This window comes from Platichthys flesus, chromosome 23 (assembly GCF_949316205.1).
Source record: "Platichthys flesus chromosome 23, fPlaFle2.1, whole genome shotgun sequence".
NCBI classification, from domain to species: domain Eukaryota; kingdom Metazoa; phylum Chordata; class Actinopteri; order Pleuronectiformes; family Pleuronectidae; genus Platichthys; species Platichthys flesus.
The window spans coordinates 25,427-48,518 of record NC_084967.1 but is presented as its reverse complement, the minus strand read 5'-3'; the positions used below and the strand labels follow the sequence as shown (position 1 = coordinate 48,518).

Below are 23,092 nucleotides of genomic sequence, written 5' to 3'. Positions count from 1 at the left end.
GGACAATTCAATGTTGATGAACTGTTAATCATTTCATTTAAATACCTTAGCTATGATATATAACAAAGACACTACCAGCAAAATTCCATGAAAGTGTCACTGTGTTATCATAGTGGGAACAGAGCCTGTTCTAACCTGCTTCCTTCATGAGCAAAACAAACACAACAAGTTTATTAAAAACATCAATAAATACAAACAAAAATGAAATCAGTTCATAGCTAAATTGAGACAATAATAAATAGACCAAACAAAAAAAAATCTTAACTTCTTGTCATAGAATCTTAAATTCATAATAAAAAAAATTATAATTGACAGCTTATGACCATTTTAATCACGACTTGTCCACTGGAGGCTTGAATTAAACAGGGCAGCTCTTTCAGCTTAAACTTGTGTGGTGTTCGTGTTTTGGTCACTCAGCCTGGTCTGATGGACCCACCACATTATTCGGTCTTTCAATCAATGCAGCTACATCAATATATGTAAAAATACTTAACAGATGTTAACTTTATCCCAATTACAAGCAATATAAACATTATATATGGTTAATATTTGTCATTTACCCCTGTTAAATCACATTTATGAATAAAAGTGCTTTACGTTTTTTGTGATAAAATAAAATTATACACAGAAACATCAATTACAATCAAGATATGATTGGAATATGAATCAAGGTTTTTCATCAGTGTTGAGTGATATTTCTTGAACTTTATTAGAAATGAAACACACTCATGTCAGTCTACATGAAAAATTATTTTTGAAGAGAGAAAATCTTTGGAAGACAATGAAGGGGAAGAGTTTAGAGAATATGAAGATCCTGTTTCTATCAATTCCGAGTCTGAGTGAGTTTGAAGAAGACGATGAGATTGACCATCGGCCAGCTACATAAAAAGTTCATCTGCAGCCAGTCCCAAATCCAGGCCAGACCATCAGCAGCCAACATATGGATGACAAAAAATGATGAAATCGCATGGCTACCAATGTAATAACGTGCAACCAGGGCCGACACAGATGGCAGTAATCATGTGCAGGACATCAAGCCTTCTTACAAACTTTTCATTACGTAAATCATTCTGCACTTATTTGGAGGAACAGCATGTTTTCGTAGAAAAATGGAATTAGATGGACCAAACCCATTTATTTGCATACTTTGGGGTTATTATCCGTGCTGGAGTTTTCAAATCCAAGCGGGAATCCACAAAATCCTTGTGAGATGCAGAAACTGGCAGAGAACTTTTACATAAAATGTGCAGGAATGTGGGAGCAGAGATGCTTGAAATGAACAATTTAACACTTTACGTAGTCCTGGGTCCAGTGGACCCGCACACCACATATGTAATATAAATGTGAAAGGGGGATGTACAGTGAACAGTCACTGAAAATATGTCATTGTATATGTTCATCACAGAAAATGAACCAAGGCAAATGAGTCTCAGGTTGAACAAAAATATTTATTGCATCATTTTTTCTTTTAGTAAACATTGAAAACGGGTCCCACAGACCTGAACACCATACAAGGGTTGAGTAACACACTGTGCTGGTCAAAGTTGAAACACTAATGAGTTCATGTTTGAAGATCAAATCCATCATTCTACCACGTTTTCAAGTCATGGCCCAATCAGTCCACACTGAGAGAGATTCCTCCTGACAGAGAGCACATGGGTCTGTTGCTGTTTATCCTGTTGCCTGATGGTGAGTTAATATATTAAAATGTCAGTTCTCGAAGAAAAAAAACTAAATATTAAGTTAGAGATAGTGATGCCATCTTTTTTTCACATCTATATTAAACCATGTGTCTGTGTCTGTGTTCATTGGAGCTCAAACAAATACTTATCTTTCAGCTCCCTGTCAAGTGGATGGATTTTACTTCGTAAAGCTATATGAGGATTTCTCGCCACTGAGCTATTTCCACGACATCTGAAAAGACTACATATGTTGAAATGTGGTGGTTGAAAGCCTTAGAAATATGAAAAGGTGGATGATGAGTTAATATATCAAACTGTCAGTCCTGGAAAAAATATTTTTTTTAAGTTAGAGGTAGTGATGCTTCTTTTTTTTTCCCCAAACTATATTAAACCATGTGTCTTTGTCTGTGTTCATTGGTGCAGTTGACTATGAGGTCAAGTACCTGGAGCTTGAAATACTTGGTAAAGGAAGCTTTGGCTCAGTTTATGCCGGCCATAGGAGGTCTGATGATTTACTAGTAAGTACATAATCTGATGTGATAAAATTATTTAATATAATATTCTCACATCACACATATGTGCTCTGACTTCATCCCTGGAACTAACCAAAGTGCTCATGATCTGTCATGTAGGTGGCGATAAAACACATCCCCTAATCGTCTGTTCCGCCTCAAAGAGTGGTGAGTGATCTGTTGTCTCAGCACCAACTGTTGAAATTAATTGTGTGACTTTTATGCTTTTGTTGTTTCCTTGTTGTTGATGATATAAACACACATATTTTTCCTTTAGATGTTAAATGGGAGGCCACACAGTATTCCCAAGGAGGTGCTGCTCATGCAGAAAGCTGCAGGCGAACCAATGACTGTGGGTTAATGGACTGGTACGATCTGGACCAGGTGTTTATACTGGTCATGGAGAGGTCTATGGAACTGCTGTGCTTCATAAAGGAGAACTGTGGTCCGATGGCCGAGGCTGTTGCAAAGGTACTGTTGTTTTATTCGTTGTGTGAGCTGTTTCTCAGACTACAACTGAAAAGGTCGTCATTTTAAATATCATCCCTTTCAGTGGAGAGTGTTTGGCTGCTATCACACCCATATTTAATTTGGGTCCAATCACAAATATGGCGACGCCTGCGATTTCTGGCAGGCAACTCGAGCTGCGTTGCGCCAATCATGTGACATACATCATGTGACATACATCATGTGACATACATCATGTGACATACCTCAATCTCCACAGCCATCTATAATACACACCCACCGTATCAGGTGGTCTATTTAACCAGAGAGACATTACCAGTCAACCCCTCTTGATCGCACTGCTGCTGCAGTATTGCTACCTGTTGCTTCAGCTCCTCCATCACCCCAGCATCCACCTGTAGGCTCCAACGGGGGGTTTCAAGTATTTGGTCATCACTCCCATCATTCCTGTGTAATCATATGGGGGAGTGATTAAGTTGGAGCCTAGACGCCAAACACTAAATCTGTTGTAATAAATATATTACATGATCGAACGTGAGTTTTCTGACTGAACTAACATTTTAAATATGTCTATTAAATTATTTGGGATTCACTCTCTAGAAACCTTCACCTTAAAGAGGGAACTTGAGTTGTAATTAATGGATATATCATTGACTGAAAAAAGATAAAACTTTTTCAGCACAAATACCTGTCATTTTCAGTGTTACGGGTCCACAGATTGGGACCACAGCAGCAAAGTTAATCTGTAGAAAACAGGACGAATGCAGCAGCAAAAATGACACGATGCATTCATTTCCTTATCCAGACAGCATCTGGCATGTGGGGGGATGTTACCCCCAAAGAGACAGTACAGGGTGCCAAATGTTCCACCTGGGTGCTGCGGTCATTCACTGATCTCAATACTGATATTATTAGGAATAACCTTAAATTAAAATGACTATTAAAGTTATTACATGAATTAAAATAACTATTAAAGTAATAAATAAAATATTTTGGGGCATACCACATCAGCAGATCACATACTATGATTAAAAGCTACACAACAGCCATTAAAAAGACCTAGTGTCAGGCCTTTTTTACAAATGCTCGTCCAATAAATAAGAAAGGCCTTTGGACCTCAGCTTAGTCCTCAAAGTGTTTAGGAGTAGATGGATATTTGAACCCCTACGAGTTCATGTGAAGAGTGCTCTAGCTGAAAGATCCAGAGCAGCTCCAACATAGAATGTGTTTTTCAGTCCCACCCAGAGTCCCTTCTTCACCACTCTAATTGAAGTTAATGACTCTTTATGTCTTTCTTAGATCATCATGAAGCAGCTGCTGGATGCTGCCATCGATTTGAAAGCAAAGGGCATCTTCCACCGAGATATAAAAGCAGAGAACATCCTCATTGAGTCCAGCTCCGATTGCCTGCGAGTGCGCATCATTGATTTTGGATGTGTCTGCATTTGGAAGAAAGACTGAATTTACAGCCAATTCACGGGTACAGCCAACCTGTCTTGTTATCCTGCTTTTCATTCATCTGACTGTAAAATCTCTGCCTGTTCCTCATCCTTTTCTTTTTTCTGTCTCATTCTATCTGAATATTGTATGAACTTTAGCATACGCTCCTCCAAAGTTTCAAATCAGCTGGCCTCGCAACATTCTGGCAGTTGGCATTATTATTTGAAATGCTGGATTGATTCAGGCGGTTCCACACCACAGGGCTTCGCAGAAATAAACTCTGAATCAGCTCTGTGTGGTCCAAAGGTGAGACAACGCTGGTTACAATATGCAGTTATTATGTTCCTTTCCATGTTACAGTCGATCATCGTAGATTCAAGCCTCATCGTTTCTTTGTCGTCTGTCCTCTCTCCTCACTGACTGCCAAGACTTCTTGGGGAAGTGTTTGGCTTTAGAGCCTGAGGACCGTGCCACTCTGGAGGAAATGCCGAAGCACCCCTGGTTAAACAACACTGTACCTAACCCCATCCCATCCCATCCCCAACCACCCACTGTCACCCCGACCAAAAGACCCAATCCCCAAGTCCTCCATCCCCACCATCCCACATTGTTTGGGTCCCTGCCTACCAGCCTCTGTTAATGCTTTCCTATGTTGAGGAACCTGTCTATGTTTATACACTATTTTGTTCTCCCTCATATTACCCATTTTATTTTCATTAAATATTTAAATATCCTCCTTGTCTCCACTTCATATGGTATTCTCTGTCTGAGGCTGTATCCTCCAAAGCAGAGGTCTTCAACAGGGGGTCCGCGGAGGTACTGCAGGGGGGTCGCGAAATGTTTGGTTGATTAGACAATTTTGTATATTTGTTAACATTTTTGATTTATTTTCTAACCATTTTTTTTCCCTCAAATTTAAATGTCTTCAAATACACATTAACATGCATCCTACATATTGTGAGGCTGATTTGACCCTCTGCCTGACCACCTCCATCCGTCCAAGGTTAGATAAGTTGTGTGCTGCCCATCAGGGTCCGACATCTCACTAATGTGGGAGTATGTGTGGCATCCACAGAGGGCTTGAGGATTCACTGTCTCTTCTACATGTATGTTTAAAATAAAAACATGAATCTGTGAATTACTTTAATAGCTCAGTGTTGTATGCAAGATGTATGTTTATAAATAGCAGTGGCGTGGCCACCCTATACCTTGCACATGTTTGAATTAAAAACATAAATATATGCACCCGTGTAATATTTGAATAGCTTAGTAATGAATGCAAAATAACAGGGTAGCTATGTTTATATATGGCACTAGGCCCAGTTTAATATAAAACACAATTGTATACAATATATATAGTAGGGGTTCCTACTCCATCTCTCCACCAGTTTGGGGGTCCTTGGCCTGAAACACGTTGAAGACCCCTGCTCCAAAGTATTTGGCCCCTGAATTGAGACACAGCTTTAACTCATGTACATACTGATGGAGGATCATCTGGACTCTCCTACGAGTGATCACAGTTTGTTTTCTTTCACTTTGTAAGAAAACACACTAGATTACTAGTTGGTTCTATTACATGCAGTCAAACAGCTCATTCACATCTTCATTGCAGCACACTGTCTGAAACTCTGGGCTATTGCGTTCATTTAAATGGGCTCACTCTGATATTATCCAGCTGTTGGCTTGTCGTTATTCACATAAAGCCCTGGCAGTCTGTTGCTTTATTTAGTTCTTCAGGGTGATCTCACAAAGGAACTCCATGTTGGTCTCTATCAGGTCCCTGAAGGCTAAAGATCAGAGAGAGACAGAGATAATGAGAGAGAGATACAAATAATACATGGGGGGGGTCAAAGGTAGATAGACAGAGAGGAGGATTTTAATTTCAGTACATTTCAATACAGGCCTAGTTTGAAACAAAAAATACAGACTAAATGCAGTAATAAATGGTTATGCTATATTCATACTACTCTGGCATTTGTTTTGAGATTTCATTTCATCCCAGTCCCCTCTCCTTCCCCTATCATTACCCGAGCTGCTCCTGTAAAAGTCCTGAAAAGAGAGTAGTTATATGAAAATGCACAGAGACAATCCTCTGCTGCTCATACCTGTTGTCACTTTGGAGAAAGTGTTATGTGCCCTGGAACAACGCTCTACTCCCTCTGCTGGCACACTCTGGTAACTACAACTCATAGTGCCGTTAGTCTTAGTCTGAAATTTTACACAAAATGCAAGATCAGATGGAACTTACTCTGAATCCTGACAACTGTAACATATACTGCTTTAAAACACTCAAATATCAGAATGTGAATAATACAGATTACAGGCCCACAAGACATTGTTCTACTGCTTGATTTGACTTTCTGATAATTAAACTTATTCCACACACTTTCCACCAAGCACCCGCAGACTTGGTCAATGCCCATTGTTACACATGCCGAGGTGTATTGCTGAAGAATGGCAAGTGTCATTGTGCCACAGTCCGGCGGGAAAGCGGTAAAACATGTTGTGAGCATTTGGGGATTTATTTCACCTGCATTAGCATAGACGATACCAAACGTTTATCAATTTAGTAACCTCAAGCTATAGCATTGGTTTATCTAAGATCTCAACCATGTTGCATTTTTGTCGCGTCTATTTACAATGACAATTAATGAGGACGTACCGGGTTCTAGTAACAACTGCTGATGATGGTGAAGTTTCTCCCGACGGCTCCTTGAAGTTCTGCCCCACAAGTTGTTGGAGATTTCGACCACTAACGATTGCAGCTCTGTTTGAAGGGGCACTTGTTTCAGGCCTGACACTGTAAAGCTAAATCCAATACAATTGTAGTAACTGGCCATTTAAGACATCATTAATGTTTAATCCTAAATATCCACTACCGGAGGGAGCGATGTTAGCAGAATTATCAATGCTAATGCCAAACCCACAGGTAGCCTGGATGCCAGACGAACTTAGCCCCGCCCACAACATTTGAGGTCGGGAAGTTCGGTCTGGCATTGCTCCGTTGGGGAGAAACTATGGCCGAACAGAGCTGTTCAGACCAATCAAATTGTCAGGGCTGGCTTTATATGATGATCGACGGATGATCAACAGTGACGTAATCAACAACATCACCAAAGAGCGCTTGGGTTGAATTCGTTTTCATCTAACATACCTGCCGCTGAAGAGCTGAGATGTGTAGATGCTGCCATTGAGTCTGTTTTAGAAGACATCGACAGCGCATTCATTTTGAAAGAGGAACTGAGAAATAAGATCAAGGCATTTGTAGATCGAATCCTGACTGCCCGGAATCCTGACTGCTGAACAAGAAGTGGAGGGACAAGCTAGGCTCCGATGTTTGTCAAGCCAACGTAATAGCTATCGTCGTGGATGAAGTTCATCTAACTGATAAATGGTAAGAGAAAGTCTTGACTGTCTGACTTAGTAAATAACTCACAATGTCGTGATATGAATCAAATGTTGTAAACATAGTATCATAGGTGTAAATGTAAGGCCTGAGCTTGTGTGTTAGACTATAAATGACAAGATGGTGTAAATGATGCAGTGTCGAGTTGAGTTTGAATGTCGGGGCTCGACACTTGGATAACACCACATGAGCAGGATGGAGGCTTGTTATGTCAAACTGATTGGTCCTATTAATTACGGTCCTGTGACAGGCCACAGACACCACCTTTTATATTTTATAGACAACTATACTTATTGGTCATGGACATGAAAAGGATTTCAAAAAGTGATGTAAAAAGTGCTTACGAAGCAATCTTGGTTTCATCTCTAAAGGAATTCTTTAAACAAATGATTTTAAGTTTTGGAATCCCCAATGAAAAAGTTTCAACTGAACCTTTTTCTCAGTCTAAATGGCACAAGGTGCACAAAAGCGCTGGAAACGGTGAGATAAGCCTATTTTTGCAACTATGGTTGAAATCTTCATTTTTGCATCACAGATAAGCCTAAGGTGCACAAAAGCACTGGAAACGGTGAGATAAGCCTGTTTTAGCAACTTTGGTTGAAATCTTCATTTTTTCATCACAGATAAGCCTAAGGTGCACAAAAAGCGCTGGAAACGGTGAGAGAAGCCTATTTTAGCAACTTTGGTTAATGTTTGGAGGTTTCATGGACTAAAGCTGAAAATCAGTGCTGTTTGACTGCCATAATGAAATAGGGTCACTCATCAACGTATTTTCTCAAAAGGTCTGCAGTCAAATTACTTGATACTTAACATGCTTACAGTGGATGTTTATAATGAAAAGGGGTAATTTGAAATCTTGGTTTCAACTCTAAAGGAATTCTTTAAACAAATGATTTTAAGTTTTGGAATCCCCAATGAAAAAGTTGCAAGTGAACGTTTTTTTCAGTCTAAATGGCACAAGGTGCACAAAAGCGCTGGAAATGGTGAGATAAGCCTGTTTTAGCAACTTTGGTTGAAATCTTCATTTTTTCATCACAGATAAGCCCAAGGTGCAGAAAAGCGCTGGAAACGGTGAGATAATCCTATTTTTGCAACTTTGGTCAATGTTTGGAGGTTTCATGGACTAAAGCTGAAAATCAGTGCTGTTTGACTGCCATAATGAAATAGGGTCACTAATCAACGTATTTTCTCAAAAGGTCTGCAGTCATATTACTTGATACTTACCATGCTTACAGTGGATGTTTATAGTGAAAAAGGTTAATTTGAAATCTTGCTTTCAACTCTAAAGGAAATCTTTAAACAAACGATTTTAAGTTTTGGAATCCCCAATGACAAAGTTGCACCGGAACGTTTTTTTCAGTCTAAATGGCACAAGGTGCAGAAAAGCGCTGGAAACGGTGAGATAAGCCTATTTTAGCAACTTTGGTTGAAATCTTCATTTTTTCATCACAGATAAGCCTAAGATGCACAAAAAGCACTGGAAACGCTGAGATAAGCCTATTTTAGCACTTTGGTTGAAATCTTCATTTTTTAATCACAGATAAGCCTAAGGTGCACAAAAGCGCTGGAAACGGTGAGATAAGCCTGTTTTAGAAACTTTGGTTGAAATCTTCATTTTTTCATCACAGATAATCCTAAGGTGCACAAAAGCGCTGGAAACGGTGAGATAAGCCTATTTTTGCAACTTTGGTTAATGTTTGGAGGTTTCATGGACTAAAGCTGAAAATCAGTGCTGTTTGACTGCCATAATGAAATAGGGTCACTCATCAACTTATTTTCTCAAATGGTCTGCAGTCAAATTACTTGATACTTAAAATGCTTACAATGGATGTTTATAATGAAAAAGGGTCATTTGAAATCTTGGTTTCAACTCTAAAGGAATTCTTTAAACAAACGATTTTAAGTTTTGGAATCCCCAATGAAAAAGTTGCAACTAAACGTTTTTTTCAGTCTAAATGGCACAAGGTGCAGAAAAGCGCTGGAAACGGTGAGAGAACCCTTTTTTAGCAACTTTGGTTGAAATCATCATTTTTTCATCACAGATCAGCCTACGGTGCACAAAAGCGCTGGAAACGGTGAGATAAGCCTGTTTTAGCAACTTTGGTTGAAATCTTCATTTTTTCATCACAGATAAGCCCAAGGTGCACAAAAGTGCTGGAAACGGTGAGATAAGCCTGTTTTAGAAACTTTGGTTGAAATCTTCATTTTTTTATCACAGATTAGTCTAAGATGCACAAAAAGCACTGGATACGCTGAGATAAGCCTATTTTTGCAACTTTTGTTAATGTTTGGAGGTTTCATGGACTAAAGCTGAAAATCAGTGCTGTTTGACTGCCATAATGAAATAGGGTCACTAATCAACATATTTTCTCAAAAGGTCTACAGTCATATTACTTGATACTTACCATGCTTACAGTGGATGTTTATAGTGAAAAAGGTTAATTTGAAATCTTGGTTTCAACTCTAAAGGAATTCTTTAAACAAACGATTTTAAGTTTTGGAATCCCCAATGACAAAGTTGCAACGGAACGTTTTTTTCAGTCTAAATGGCACAAGGTGCAGGAAAGCGCTGGAAACGGTGAGATAAGCCTATTTTAGCAACTTTGGTTGAAATCTTCATTTTTTCATCACAGATAAGCCTAAGGTGCACAAAAGCGCTGGAAACGGTGAGATAAGCCTGTTTTAGCAACTTTGGTTGAAATCTTCATTTTTTCATCACAGATTAGCCTAAGATGCACAAAAAGCGCTGGAAACGGTGAGATAAGCCTTTTTTTGCAACTTTGGTTAATGTTTGGAGGTTTCATGGACTAAAGCTGAAAATCAGTGCTGTTTGACTGCCATAATAAAATAGGGTCAGTCATCAACGTATTTTCTCAAAAGGTCTGCAGTCTTATTGCTTGATACTTAACATGCTTACAGTGGATGATTATAGTGAAAAAGGTTAATTTGAAATCTTGGTTTCAACTCTAAAGGAATTCTTTAAACATATGATTTTAAGTTTTGGAATCGCCAATGAAAAAGTTGCAACTGAACGGTTTTTTCAGTCTAAATGGCCCAAGGTGCACAAAAGCGCTGGAAACGGTGAGATAAGCCTGTTTTAGCAACTTTGGTTGAAATCTTCATTTTTTCATCACAGATAAGCCCAAGGTGCACAAAAGTGCTGGAAACAGTGAGATAAGCCTGTTTTAGCAACTTTGGTTGAAATCTTCATTTTTTCATCACAGATAAGCCCAAGGTGCAGAAAAGCGCTGGAAACGGTGAGATAATCCTATTTTTGCAACTTTGGTTAATGTTTGGAGGTTTCATGGACTAAAGCTGAAAATCAGTGCTGTTTGAATGCCATAATAAAATAGGGTCACTCATCAACTTATTTTCTCAAATGGTCTGCAGTCAAATTACTTGATACTTAAAATGCTTACAGTGGATGTTTATAATGAAAAAGGGACATTTGAAATCTTGGTTTCAACTCTAAAGGAATTCTTTAAACATATGATTTTAAGTTTTGGAATCGCCAATGAAAAAGTTGCAACTGAACGTTTTTTTCAGTCTAAATGGCACAAGGTGCAGAAACGCGCTGGAAACGGTGAGATAAGCCTGTTTTAGCAACTTTGGTTGAAATTTTCATTTTTTCATCACAGATCAGCCTAAGGTGCACAAAAGCGCTGGAAACGGTGAGATAAGCCTGTTTTAGCAACTTTGGTTGAAATCTTCATTTTTTCATCACAGATTAGTCTAAGATGCACAAAAAGCACTGGATACGCTGAGATAAGCCTCTTTTTGCAACTTTGGTTAATGTTTGGAGGTTTCATGGACTAAAGCTGAAAATCAGTGCTGTTTGACTGCCATAATGAAATAGGGTCACTAATCAACGTATTTTCTCAAAAGGTCTGCAGTCATATTACTTGATACTTACCATGCTTACAGTGGATGTTTATAGTGAAAAAGGTTAATTTGAAATCTTGGTTTCAACTCTAAAGGAATTCTTTAAACAAACGATTTTAAGTTTTGGAATCGCCAATGAAAAAGTTGCAACGGAACGTTTTTTTCAGTCTAAATGGCACAAGGTGCAGGAAAGCGCTGGAAACGGTGAGATAAGCCTATTTTAGCAACTTTGGTTGAAATCTTCATTTTTTCATCACAGATAAGCCTAAGGTGCACAAAAGCGCTGGAAACGGTGAGATAAGCCTGTTTTAGCAACTTTGGTTGAAATCTTCATTTTTTCATCACAGATTAGCCTAAGATGCACAAAAAGCGCTGGAAACGGTGAGATAAGCCTTTTTTTGCAACTTTGGTTAATGTTTGGAGGTTTCATGGACTAAAGCTGAAAATCAGTGCTGTTTGACTGCCATAATAAAATAGGGTCAGTCATCAACGTATTTTCTCAAAAGGTCTGCAGTCTTATTGCTTGATACTTAACATGCTTACAGTGGATGATTATAGTGAAAAAGGTTAATTTGAAATCTTGGTTTCAACTCTAAAGGAATTCTTTAAACATATGATTTTAAGTTTTGGAATCGCCAATGAAAAAGTTGCAACTGAACGGTTTTTTCAGTCTAAATGGCCCAAGGTGCACAAAAGCGCTGGAAACGGTGAGATAAGCCTGTTTTAGCAACTTTGGTTGAAATCTTCATTTTTTCATCACAGATAAGCCCAAGGTGCACAAAAGTGCTGGAAACAGTGAGATAAGCCTGTTTTAGCAACTTTGGTTGAAATCTTCATTTTTTCATCCCAGATAAGCCCAAGGTGCAGAAAAGCGCTGGAAACGGTGAGATAATCCTATTTTTGCAACTTTGGTTAATGTTTGGAGGTTTCATGGACTAAAGCTGAAAATCAGTGCTGTTTGAATGCCATAATAAAATAGGGTCAGTCATCAACGTATTTTCTCAAAAGGTCTGCAGTCTTATTGCTTGATACTTAACATGCTTACAGTGGATGATTATAGTGAAAAAGGTTAATTTGAAATCTTGGTTTCAACTCTAAAGGAATTCTTTAAACATATGATTTTAAGTTTTGGAATCGCCAATGAAAAAGTTGCAACTGAACGGTTTTTTCAGTCTAAATGGCCCAAGGTGCACAAAAGCGCTGGAAACGGTGAGATAAGCCTGTTTTAGCAACTTTGGTTGAAATCTTCATTTTTTCATCACAGATAAGCCCAAGGTGCACAAAAGTGCTGGAAACAGTGAGATAAGCCTGTTTTAGCAACTTTGGTTGAAATCTTCATTTTTTCATCACAGATAAGCCCAAGGTGCAGAAAAGCGCTGGAAACGGTGAGATAATCCTATTTTTGCAACTTTGGTTAATGTTTGGAGGTTTCATGGACTAAAGCTGAAAATCAGTGCTGTTTGAATGCCATAATAAAATAGGGTCACTCATCAACTTATTTTCTCAAATGGTCTGCAGTCAAATTACTTGATACTTAAAATGCTTACAGTGGATGTTTATAATGAAAAAGGGACATTTGAAATCTTGGTTTCAACTCTAAAGGAATTCTTTAAACATATGATTTTAAGTTTTGGAATCGCCAATGAAAAAGTTGCAACTGAACGGTTTTTTCAGTCTAAATGGCACAAGGTGCAGAAACGCGCTGGAAACGGTGAGATAAGCCTGTTTTAGCAACTTTGGTTAATGTTTGGAGGTTTCATGGACTAAAGCTGAAAATCAGTGCTGTTTGACTGCCATAATAAAATAGGGTCACTCATCAACGTATTTTCTCAAAAGGTCTGCAGTCTTATTGCTTGATACTGACCATGCTTACAGTGGATGATTATAATGAAAAAGGGTAATTTGAAATCTTGGTTTCAACTCTAAAGGAATTATTTAAACAAATGATTTTAAGTTTTGGAATCCCCAATGAAAAAGTTGCAACTGAACGTTTTTTTCAGTCTAAATGGCACAAGGTGCAGTAAAGCACTGGAAACGGTGAGATAAGCCTATTTTAGCAACTTTGGTTGAAATCTTCATTTTTTCATCACAGATAAGCCCAAGGTGCACAAAAGCGCTGGAAACGGTGAGATAAGCCTGTTTTTGCAACTTTGGTTGAAATCTTCATTTTTTCATCACAGATAAGCCTAAGATGCACAAAAAGCGCTGGAAACGGTGAGATAAGCCTTTTTTTGCATTTTTGGTTAATGTTTGGAGGTTTCATGGACTAAAGCTGAAAATCAGTGCTGTTTGACTGCCATAATAAAATAGGGTCACTCATCAACGTATTTTCTCAAAAGGTCTGCAGTCATATTGCTTGATACTCACCATGCTTACAGTGAATGTTTATAATGAAAAAGGGTAATTTGAAATCTTGGTTTCAACTCTAAAGGAATTCTTTAAACAAATGATTTTAAGTTTTGGAATCCCCAATGAAAAAGTTGCAACTGAACGGTTTTTTCAGTCTAAATGGCACAAGGTGCACAAAAGCGCTGGAAACGGTGAGATAAGCCTGTTTTAGCAACTGTGGTTGAAATCTTCATTTTTTCATCACAGATAAGCCTAAGGTGCACAAAAGCGCTGGAAACTGTGTGATAAGCCTTTTTTAGCAACTTTCGTTGAAATCTTCATTTTTTCATCACAGACAAGCCTAAGGTGCACAAAAAGCGCTGGAAACGGTGAGATAAGCCTATTTTTGCAACTTTGGTTAATGTTTGGAGGTTTCATGGACTAAAAATTTAATACAAATTAAAACAACCTCTGAAACAATACAGGAAACCCAGACTTTTAAATGTGGTCTTTTAAACATTAGATCACTGGAAAAAAAGGCTCTTTTAGTTAATGAAATAGTCTCTGATTACAACATAGATTTATTGTCCCTCACTGAGACGTGGCTGCATCCTGATGATTATGTCAGTCTAAATGAATCTACTCCCCCCAGTCATATCAATTCACAGGTTCCTAGAGAAATTGGGCGAGGAGGTGGAGTTGCTGCTATTTTTAACTCCAGTCTATCAATTAATCCTAAACCTAAACTCAGCTACAAGTCATTTGAATGTCTGGTTCTTAGTCTTCCACGCCAATCAAGGAACCACCAACAGCCAATCATATTTGCCGTAGTTTACCGTGCTCCCAGGGCTTATACTGAATTTTTAAAGGAATTCCCTGAGTTTTTATCAAACTTAGTCCTAAAGACCGATAAAATTATTATTGTTGGTGACTTTAATATTCATGTTGATAATAATAAAGATTGCCTTAGCGTAGCATTTATTTCAATACTAGACTCTATTGGTTTCAGTCAGTGTGTGCACAAACCTACTCATTGTGGTAACCACACACTTGACCTTGTATTATCGTACGGTGTCGCAATTGAAAATTTAACAGTACTTCCGCGCAATCCAGTTCTATCAGACCATAATTTAATAACCTTTGATTTTTCAATAACTGAATATATGCCACTAATAAAAAATTCATTTTCTAGATGTCTACCTGATAGTGCTGTAGCTAAATTTAAGGAAATAATCCCAATTACATTTAAACCCGTATTAGCAGTAGATATAAACAACAAATTCTTTAAAACCCTGAGCTCCATTGAGATCGACCACCTCGTCGATAGCTCTGCAGACTCATTACGATTAACATTAGACTCAATAGCGCCTCTAAAAAAGAAAAATGTCAAACATAGTAAATTAGCTCCGTGGTATAATTCCCAGACAAATGAGTTAAAACAATTATCAAGAAAACTAGAAAGGAAGTGGCGCTCCAGCAACAATGTTGAAAACCTCATAGACTGGAAGAATAGTGTTAAAGAATATAAAAAGGCTCTCCACAAAGTAAGAGCCGCCTACTATTCAAAACTAATAGAAGAGAATAAAAATAACCCCAGGTTTCTCTTCTGCACTGTAGCCAGGCTGACAGAGAGTCACACCTCCACCGAACCCAGTATTCCTCCATCCCTAAATAGCAATATCTTTATGACCTTTTTTAATGATAAAATTCAAACTATTAGAAATAAAATCAACCATCTCCTGCCCTCAATTGGCACTAATACCCTCCCAACAACAGAGATCTCAGAAACGGCTGAGAATCCTACCCATTACTTAGACAGCTTCTCTCTGATCACCCGTGATCAGTTTACCAAATTAATCTCAGGTTCTAAACCAACAACCTGTATCTTAGATCCCATTCCTACCAACTTACTTAAAGACATTCTGCCCCTAATTGATAGTTCGTTACTTAACATTATCAATCTGTCATTATCATCAGGTTATGTACCACAGTCTTTTAAAATAGCTGTCATCAAACCCCTACTCAAAAAACCCACCCTAGACCCAGAGGTTTTAGCCAATTACAGACCAATATCTAACCTCTCCTTCATTTCTAAAATCTTAGAAAAAGTGGTAGCCAATCAGCTGTGTGAGTTTCTCCAGGAAAATAATATATATGAAGACTTTCAATCGGGGTTTAGAGCCAATCACAGTACAGAGACAGCCTTGGCAAAAGTCACTAATGACCTTTTAATAGCCTCAGATCAGGGACTTGTGTCTGTCCTCGTTCTGTTAGATCTCAGTGCAGCATTCGACACAATTGACCATCAAATTTTATTACAAAGACTAAAACAGTTAATTAACATTAATGGAACCGCCCTTAACTGGTTTAAATCGTATTTTTCTGATCGCTCCCAATTTGTGCAAATTAATGATGAGTCATCTGTGCGCACCAAAGTTAATCATGGTGTTCCACAGGGCTCTGTGCTCGGCCCAATTTTATTCTCATTATATATGCTTCCACTAGGAAACATTATCAGGACACACTCGGTAAATTTCCACTGCTATGCGGATGACACCCAGTTATATTTGTCAATAAAACCTGAACAAAGTAATCAATTAACTAAACTTCGAACATGTCTCAAGGACATAAAAACCTGGATGACCCGCAATTTTCTCTTATTAAACTCAGACAAAACAGAGGTTATAATACTTGGCCCCAAACACCTTAGAGATGCATTATCTAATGATATAGCTGCGCTAGACGACATTGCCCTTGCTTCCAATGAAACAGTCAGGAACTTGGGAGTGATCTTCGATCCTGATTTATCCTTTAATAGTCACTTAAAACAAATTTCTAGGACCGCTTTTTTCCACTTGCGTAATATTTCAAAAATTAGACATGTCCTTTCACAAAAAGATGCAGAAAAACTAGTCCACGCCTTTGTTACATCGAGACTGGACTATTGTAATTCATTATTATCAGGCTCCAGCAGGAAGTCGTTAAAGACTCTACAGCTTGTCCAAAATGCTGCAGCACGTGTCCTGACGAGAACAAAGAGAAGAGAGCACATTTCTACAATATTAGCATCGCTACACTGGCTTCCAGTTAAATCTAGAATAGAATTTAAAATTCTCCTCCTAACCTTCAAGGCCCTTAATAATATAGCGCCTTTATACCTTAAAGAGCTGTTAATACCTTATAAACCCACTAGAGCACTCCGCTCCCAGAATTCAAGCCTACTTGTCGTCCCTAAATTCTCTAAAAGTAGAGTAGGAGCCAGAGCTTTTAGCCATCAAGCCCCTCGGCTGTGGAATAATCTACCACTTTCAGTTCGGGAGGCAGTCACCATCTGTTCGTTTAAAAGTAGGCTCAAAACCTTTCTTTTTGATAAAGCTTATAGTTAGAGCTAATTAGTGCGCCAGAACGTTACTTGTTCTATTTTATGACACATGACACACGGAGCTTCTCTTTCCAGCTTCTCCTTCCTCTTCTCCATCCCTATCCCCCTTCCCCGGAATCCCTTTGCTTTATCACCCGCAGATCCAGGGCCTCTGTGGCCGCACCATGGATTACGGTTTGTGGATCGCGCACCGGGGGTCGCGGTGTTGGATCCAGTGTGGCGGATTCTGAGTCATGTGGGCTGATCGTGGTGCTGGTGGCGGACCCTGTGTCGCGTTGGCATTGGGCACGGGCGGTGGACCAGGACCGCAGTGGTGGCTTGTGATGGGTCCTCCTGGTGGGCGGCGGTGGACGGTGACTGAGGACTGAAGTGGCGTCTGGTCTGGATGGTGGATCGTGGTCTAGATGGTTGCTGAGCATGGACTGTGCTTCATCAATGCTGCTAGAGACATTGATTATTGATGATGTTCTCCTGCACGTGGCATCTATTGCACTTCTGTCCGTCCTGGGAGAGGGATCCCTCACATGTGGCTCTCTCTGAGGTTTCTACATATTTTTACCCTGTTAAAAGGGTTTTTTGTAGTTTTTCCTTACTCTTGCTGAGGGTTAAGGACAGAGGATGTCACACCCTGTTAAAGCCCTATGAGATGAATTGTAATTTGTGAATATGGGCTATACAAATAAATTTGATTGATTGATTGATTAAAGCTGAAAATCAGTGCTGTTTGACTGCCATAATGAAATAGGGTCACTCATCAACGCATTTTCTCAAAAGGTCTGCAGTCATATTACTTGATACTTACCATGCTTACAGTGGATGTTTATAATGAAAAAGTGTAATTTGATATGTTGGTTTCAACTCTAAAGGAATTCTTTAAACAAATGATTTTAAGTTTTGGAATCCCCAATGAAAAAGTTGCAACTGAACGTTTTTTTCAGTCTAAATGAAACAAGGTGCAGAAAAGCGCTGGAAACGTTGAGATAAGGCTGTTTTAGCAACTTTGGTTGAAATCTTCATTTTTTCATCACAAATAAGCCCAAGGTGCACAAAAGCGCTGGAAACGGTGAGATAAGCCTGTTTTAGCAACTTTGGTTGAAATCTTCATTTTTTCATCACAGATTAGTCTAAGATGCACAAAAAGCACTGGATACGCTGAGATAAGCCTCTTTTTGCAACTTTGGTTAATGTTTGGAGGTTTCATGGACTAAAGCTGAAAATCAGTGCTGTTTGACTGCCATAATGAAATAGGGTCACTAATCAACGTATTTTCTCAAAAGGTCTGCAGTCATATTACTTGATACTTACCATGCTTACAGTGGATGTTTATAGTGAAAAAGGTTAATTTGAAATCTTGGTTTCAACTCTAAAGGAATTCTTTAAACAAACGATTTTAAGTTTTGGAATCCCCAATGACAAAGTTGCAACGGAACGTTTTTTTCAGTCTAAATGGCACAAGGTGCAGGAAAGCGCTGGAAACGGTGAGATAAGCCTATTTTAGCAACTTTGGTTGAAATCTTCATTTTTTCATCACAGATAAGCCTAAGGTGCACAAAAGCGCTGGAAACGGTGAGATAAGCCTGTTTTAGCAACTTTGGTTGAAATCTTCATTTTTTCATCACAGATTAGCCTAAGATGCACAAAAAGCGCTGGAAACGGTGAGATAAGCCTTTTTTTGCAACTTTGGTTAATGTTTGGAGGTTTCATGGACTAAAGCTGAAAATCAGTGCTGTTTGACTGCCATAATAAAATAGGGTCAGTCATCAACGTATTTTCTCAAAAGGTCTGCAGTCTTATTGCTTGATACTTAACATGCTTACAGTGGATGATTATAGTGAAAAAGGTTAATTTGAAATCTTGGTTTCAACTCTAAAGGAATTCTTTAAACATATGATTTTAAGTTTTGGAATCGCCAATGAAAAAGTTGCAACTGAACGGTTTTTTCAGTCTAAATGGCCCAAGGTGCACAAAAGCGCTGGAAACGGTGAGATAAGCCTGTTTTAGCAACTTTGGTTGAAATCTTCATTTTTTCATCACAGATAAGCCCAAGGTGCACAAAAGTGCTGGAAACAGTGAGATAAGCCTGTTTTAGCAACTTTGGTTGAAATCTTCATTTTTTCATCACAGATAAGCCCAAGGTGCAGAAAAGCGCTGGAAACGGTGAGATAATCCTATTTTTGCAACTTTGGTTAATGTTTGGAGGTTTCATGGACTAAAGCTGAAAATCAGTGCTGTTTGAATGCCATAATAAAATAGGGTCACTCATCAACTTATTTTCTCAAATGGTCTGCAGTCAAATTACTTGATACTTAAAATGCTTACAGTGGATGTTTATAATGAAAAAGGGTAATTTGAAATCTTGGTTTCAACTCTAAAGGAATTCTTTAAACATATGATTTTAAGTTTTGGAATCGCCAATGAAAAAGTTGCAACTGAACGGTTTTTTCAGTCTAAATGGCACAAGGTGCAGAAACGCGCTGGAAACGGTGAGATAAGCCTGTTTTAGCAACTTTGGTTGAAATTTTCATTTTTTCATCACAGACAAGCCTAAGGTGCACAAAAAGCGCTGGAAACGGTGAGATAAGCCTATTTTTGCAACTTTGGTTAATGTTTGGAGGTTTCATGGACTAAAGCTGAAAATCAGTGCTGTTTGACTGCCATAATAAAATAGGGTCACTCATCAACGTATTTTCTCAAAAGGTCTGCAGTCTTATTGCTTGATACTGACCATGCTTACAGTGGATGATTATAATGAAAAAGGGTAATTTGAAATCTTGGTTTCAACTCTAAAGGAATTATTTAAACAAATGATTTTAAGTTTTGGAATCCCCAATGAAAAAGTTGCAACTGAACGTTTTTTTCAGTCTAAATGGCACAAGGTGCAGTAAAGCACTGGAAACGGTGAGATAAGCCTATTTTAGCAACTTTGGTTGAAATTTTCATTTTTTCATCACAGACAAGCCTAAGGTGCACAAAAAGCGCTGGAAACGGTGAGATAAGCCTATGTTTGCAACTTTGGTTAATGTTTGGAGGTTTCATGGACTAAAGCTGAAAATCAGTGCTGTTTGACTGCCATAATAAAATAGGGTCACTCATCAACGTATTTTCTCAAAAGGTCTGCAGTCTTATTGCTTGATACTGACCATGCTTACAGTGGATGATTATAATGAAAAAGGGTAATTTGAAATCTTGGTTTCAACTCTAAAGGAATTATTTAAACAAATGATTTTAAGTTTTGGAATCCCCAATGAAAAAGTTGCAACTGAACGTTTTTTTCAGTCTAAATGGCACAAGGTGCAGTAAAGCACTGGAAACGGTGAGATAAGCCTATTTTAGCAACTTTGGTTGAAATCTTCATTTTTTCATCACAGATAAGCCCAAGGTGCACAAAAGCGCTGGAAACGGTGAGATAAGCCTGTTTTTGCAACTTTGGTTGAAATCTTCATTTTTTCATCACAGATAAGCCTAAGATGCACAAAAAGCGCTGGAAACGGTGAGATAAGCCTTTTTTTGCATTTTTGGTTAATGTTTGGAGGTTTCATGGACTAAAGCTGAAAATCAGTGCTGTTTGACTGCCATAATAAAATAGGGTCACTCATCAACGTATTTTCTCAAAAGGTCTGCAGTCATATTGCTTGATACTCACCATGCTTACAGTGAATGTTTATAATGAAAAAGGGTAATTTGAAATCTTGGTTTCAACTCTAAAGGAATTCTTTAAACAAATGATTTTAAGTTTTGGAATCCCCAATGAAAAAGTTGCAACTGAACGGTTTTTTCAGTCTAGATGGCACAAGGTGCACAAAAGCGCTGGAAACGGTGAGATAAGCCTGTTTTAGCAACTGTGGTTGAAATCTTCATTTTTTCATCACAGATAAGCCTAAGGTGCACAAAAGCGCTGGAAACTGTGAGATAAGCCTTTTTTAGCAACTTTCGTTGAAATCTTCATTTTTTCATCACAGACAAGCCTAAGGTGCACAAAAAGCGCTGGAAACGGTGAGATAAGCCTATTTTTGCAACTTTGGTTAATGTTTGGAGGTTTCATGGACTAAAAATTTAATACAAATTAAAACAACCTCTGAAACAATACAGGAAACCCAGACTTTTAAATGTGGTCTTTTAAACATTAGATCACTGGAAAAAAAGGCTCTTTTAGTTAATGAAATAGTCTCTGATTACAACATAGATTTATTGTCCCTCACTGAGACGTGGCTGCATCCTGATGATTATGTCAGTCTAAATGAATCTACTCCCCCCAGTCATATCAATTCACAGGTTCCTAGAGAAATTGGGCGAGGAGGTGGAGTTGCTGCTATTTTTAACTCCAGTCTATCAATTAATCCTAAACCTAAACTCAGCTACAAGTCATTTGAATGTCTGGTTCTTAGTCTTCCACGCCAATCAAGGAACCACCAACAGCCAATCATATTTGCCGTAGTTTACCGTGCTCCCAGGGCTTATACTGAATTTTTAAAGGAATTCCCTGAGTTTTTATCAAACTTAGTCCTAAAGACCGATAAAATTATTATTGTTGGTGACTTTAATATTCATGTTGATAATAATAAAGATTGCCTTAGCGTAGCATTTATTTCAATACTAGACTCTATTGGTTTCAGTCAGTGTGTGCACAAACCTACTCATTGTGGTAACCACACACTTGACCTTGTATTATCGTACGGTGTCGCAATTGAAAATTTAACAGTACTTCCGCGCAATCCAGTTCTATCAGACCATAATTTAATAACCTTTGATTTTTCAATAACTGAATATATGCCACTAATAAAAAATTCATTTTCTAGATGTCTACCTGATAGTGCTGTAGCTAAATTTAAGGAAATAATCCCAATTACATTTAAACCCGTATTAGCAGTAGATATAAACAACAAATTCTTTAAAACCCTGAGCTCCATTGAGATCGACCACCTCGTCGATAGCTCTGCAGACTCATTACGATTAACATTAGACTCAATAGCGCCTCTAAAAAAGAAAAATGTCAAACATAGTAAATTAGCTCCGTGGTATAATTCCCAGACAAATGAGTTAAAACAATTATCAAGAAAACTAGAAAGGAAGTGGCGCTCCAGCAACAATGTTGAAAACCTCATAGACTGGAAGAATAGTGTTAAAGAATATAAAAAGGCTCTCCACAAAGTAAGAGCCGCCTACTATTCAAAACTAATAGAAGAGAATAAAAATAACCCCAGGTTTCTCTTCTGCACTGTAGCCAGGCTGACAGAGAGTCACACCTCCACCGAACCCAGTATTCCTCCATCCCTAAATAGCAATATCTTTATGACCTTTTTTAATGATAAAATTCAAACTATTAGAAATAAAATCAACCATCTCCTGCCCTCAATTGGCACTAATACCCTCCCAACAACAGAGATCTCAGAAACGGCTGAGAATCCTACCCATTACTTAGACAGCTTCTCTCTGATCACCCGTGATCAGTTTACCAAATTAATCTCAGGTTCTAAACCAACAACCTGTATCTTAGATCCCATTCCTACCAACTTACTTAAAGACATTCTGCCCCTAATTGATAGTTCGTTACTTAACATTATCAATCTGTCATTATCATCAGGTTATGTACCACAGTCTTTTAAAATAGCTGTCATCAAACCCCTACTCAAAAAACCCACCCTAGACCCAGAGGTTTTAGCCAATTACAGACCAATATCTAACCTCTCCTTCATTTCTAAAATCTTAGAAAAAGTGGTAGCCAATCAGCTGTGTGAGTTTCTCCAGGAAAATAATATATATGAAGACTTTCAATCGGGGTTTAGAGCCAATCACAGTACAGAGACAGCCTTGGCAAAAGTCACTAATGACCTTTTAATAGCCTCAGATCAGGGACTTGTGTCTGTCCTCGTTCTGTTAGATCTCAGTGCAGCATTCGACACAATTGACCATCAAATTTTATTACAAAGACTAAAACAGTTAATTAACATTAATGGAACCGCCCTTAACTGGTTTAAATCGTATTTTTCTGATC

The 23,092-nt window shown here is 38.3% G+C and overlaps 1 long non-coding RNA gene across 1 annotated transcript; it reads left to right on the top strand.

Moving 5' to 3' along the window:
* Positions 1–2,072: 2,072 nt before the first annotated feature.
* On the top strand, positions 2,073–2,574 carry LOC133948544 (uncharacterized). Its single transcript, XR_009920066.1, has 3 exons — positions 2,073–2,200; positions 2,315–2,362; positions 2,472–2,574. It is a non-coding gene; the product is annotated as an uncharacterized LOC133948544 (long non-coding RNA).
* Positions 2,575–23,092: the final 20,518 nt, after the last annotated feature.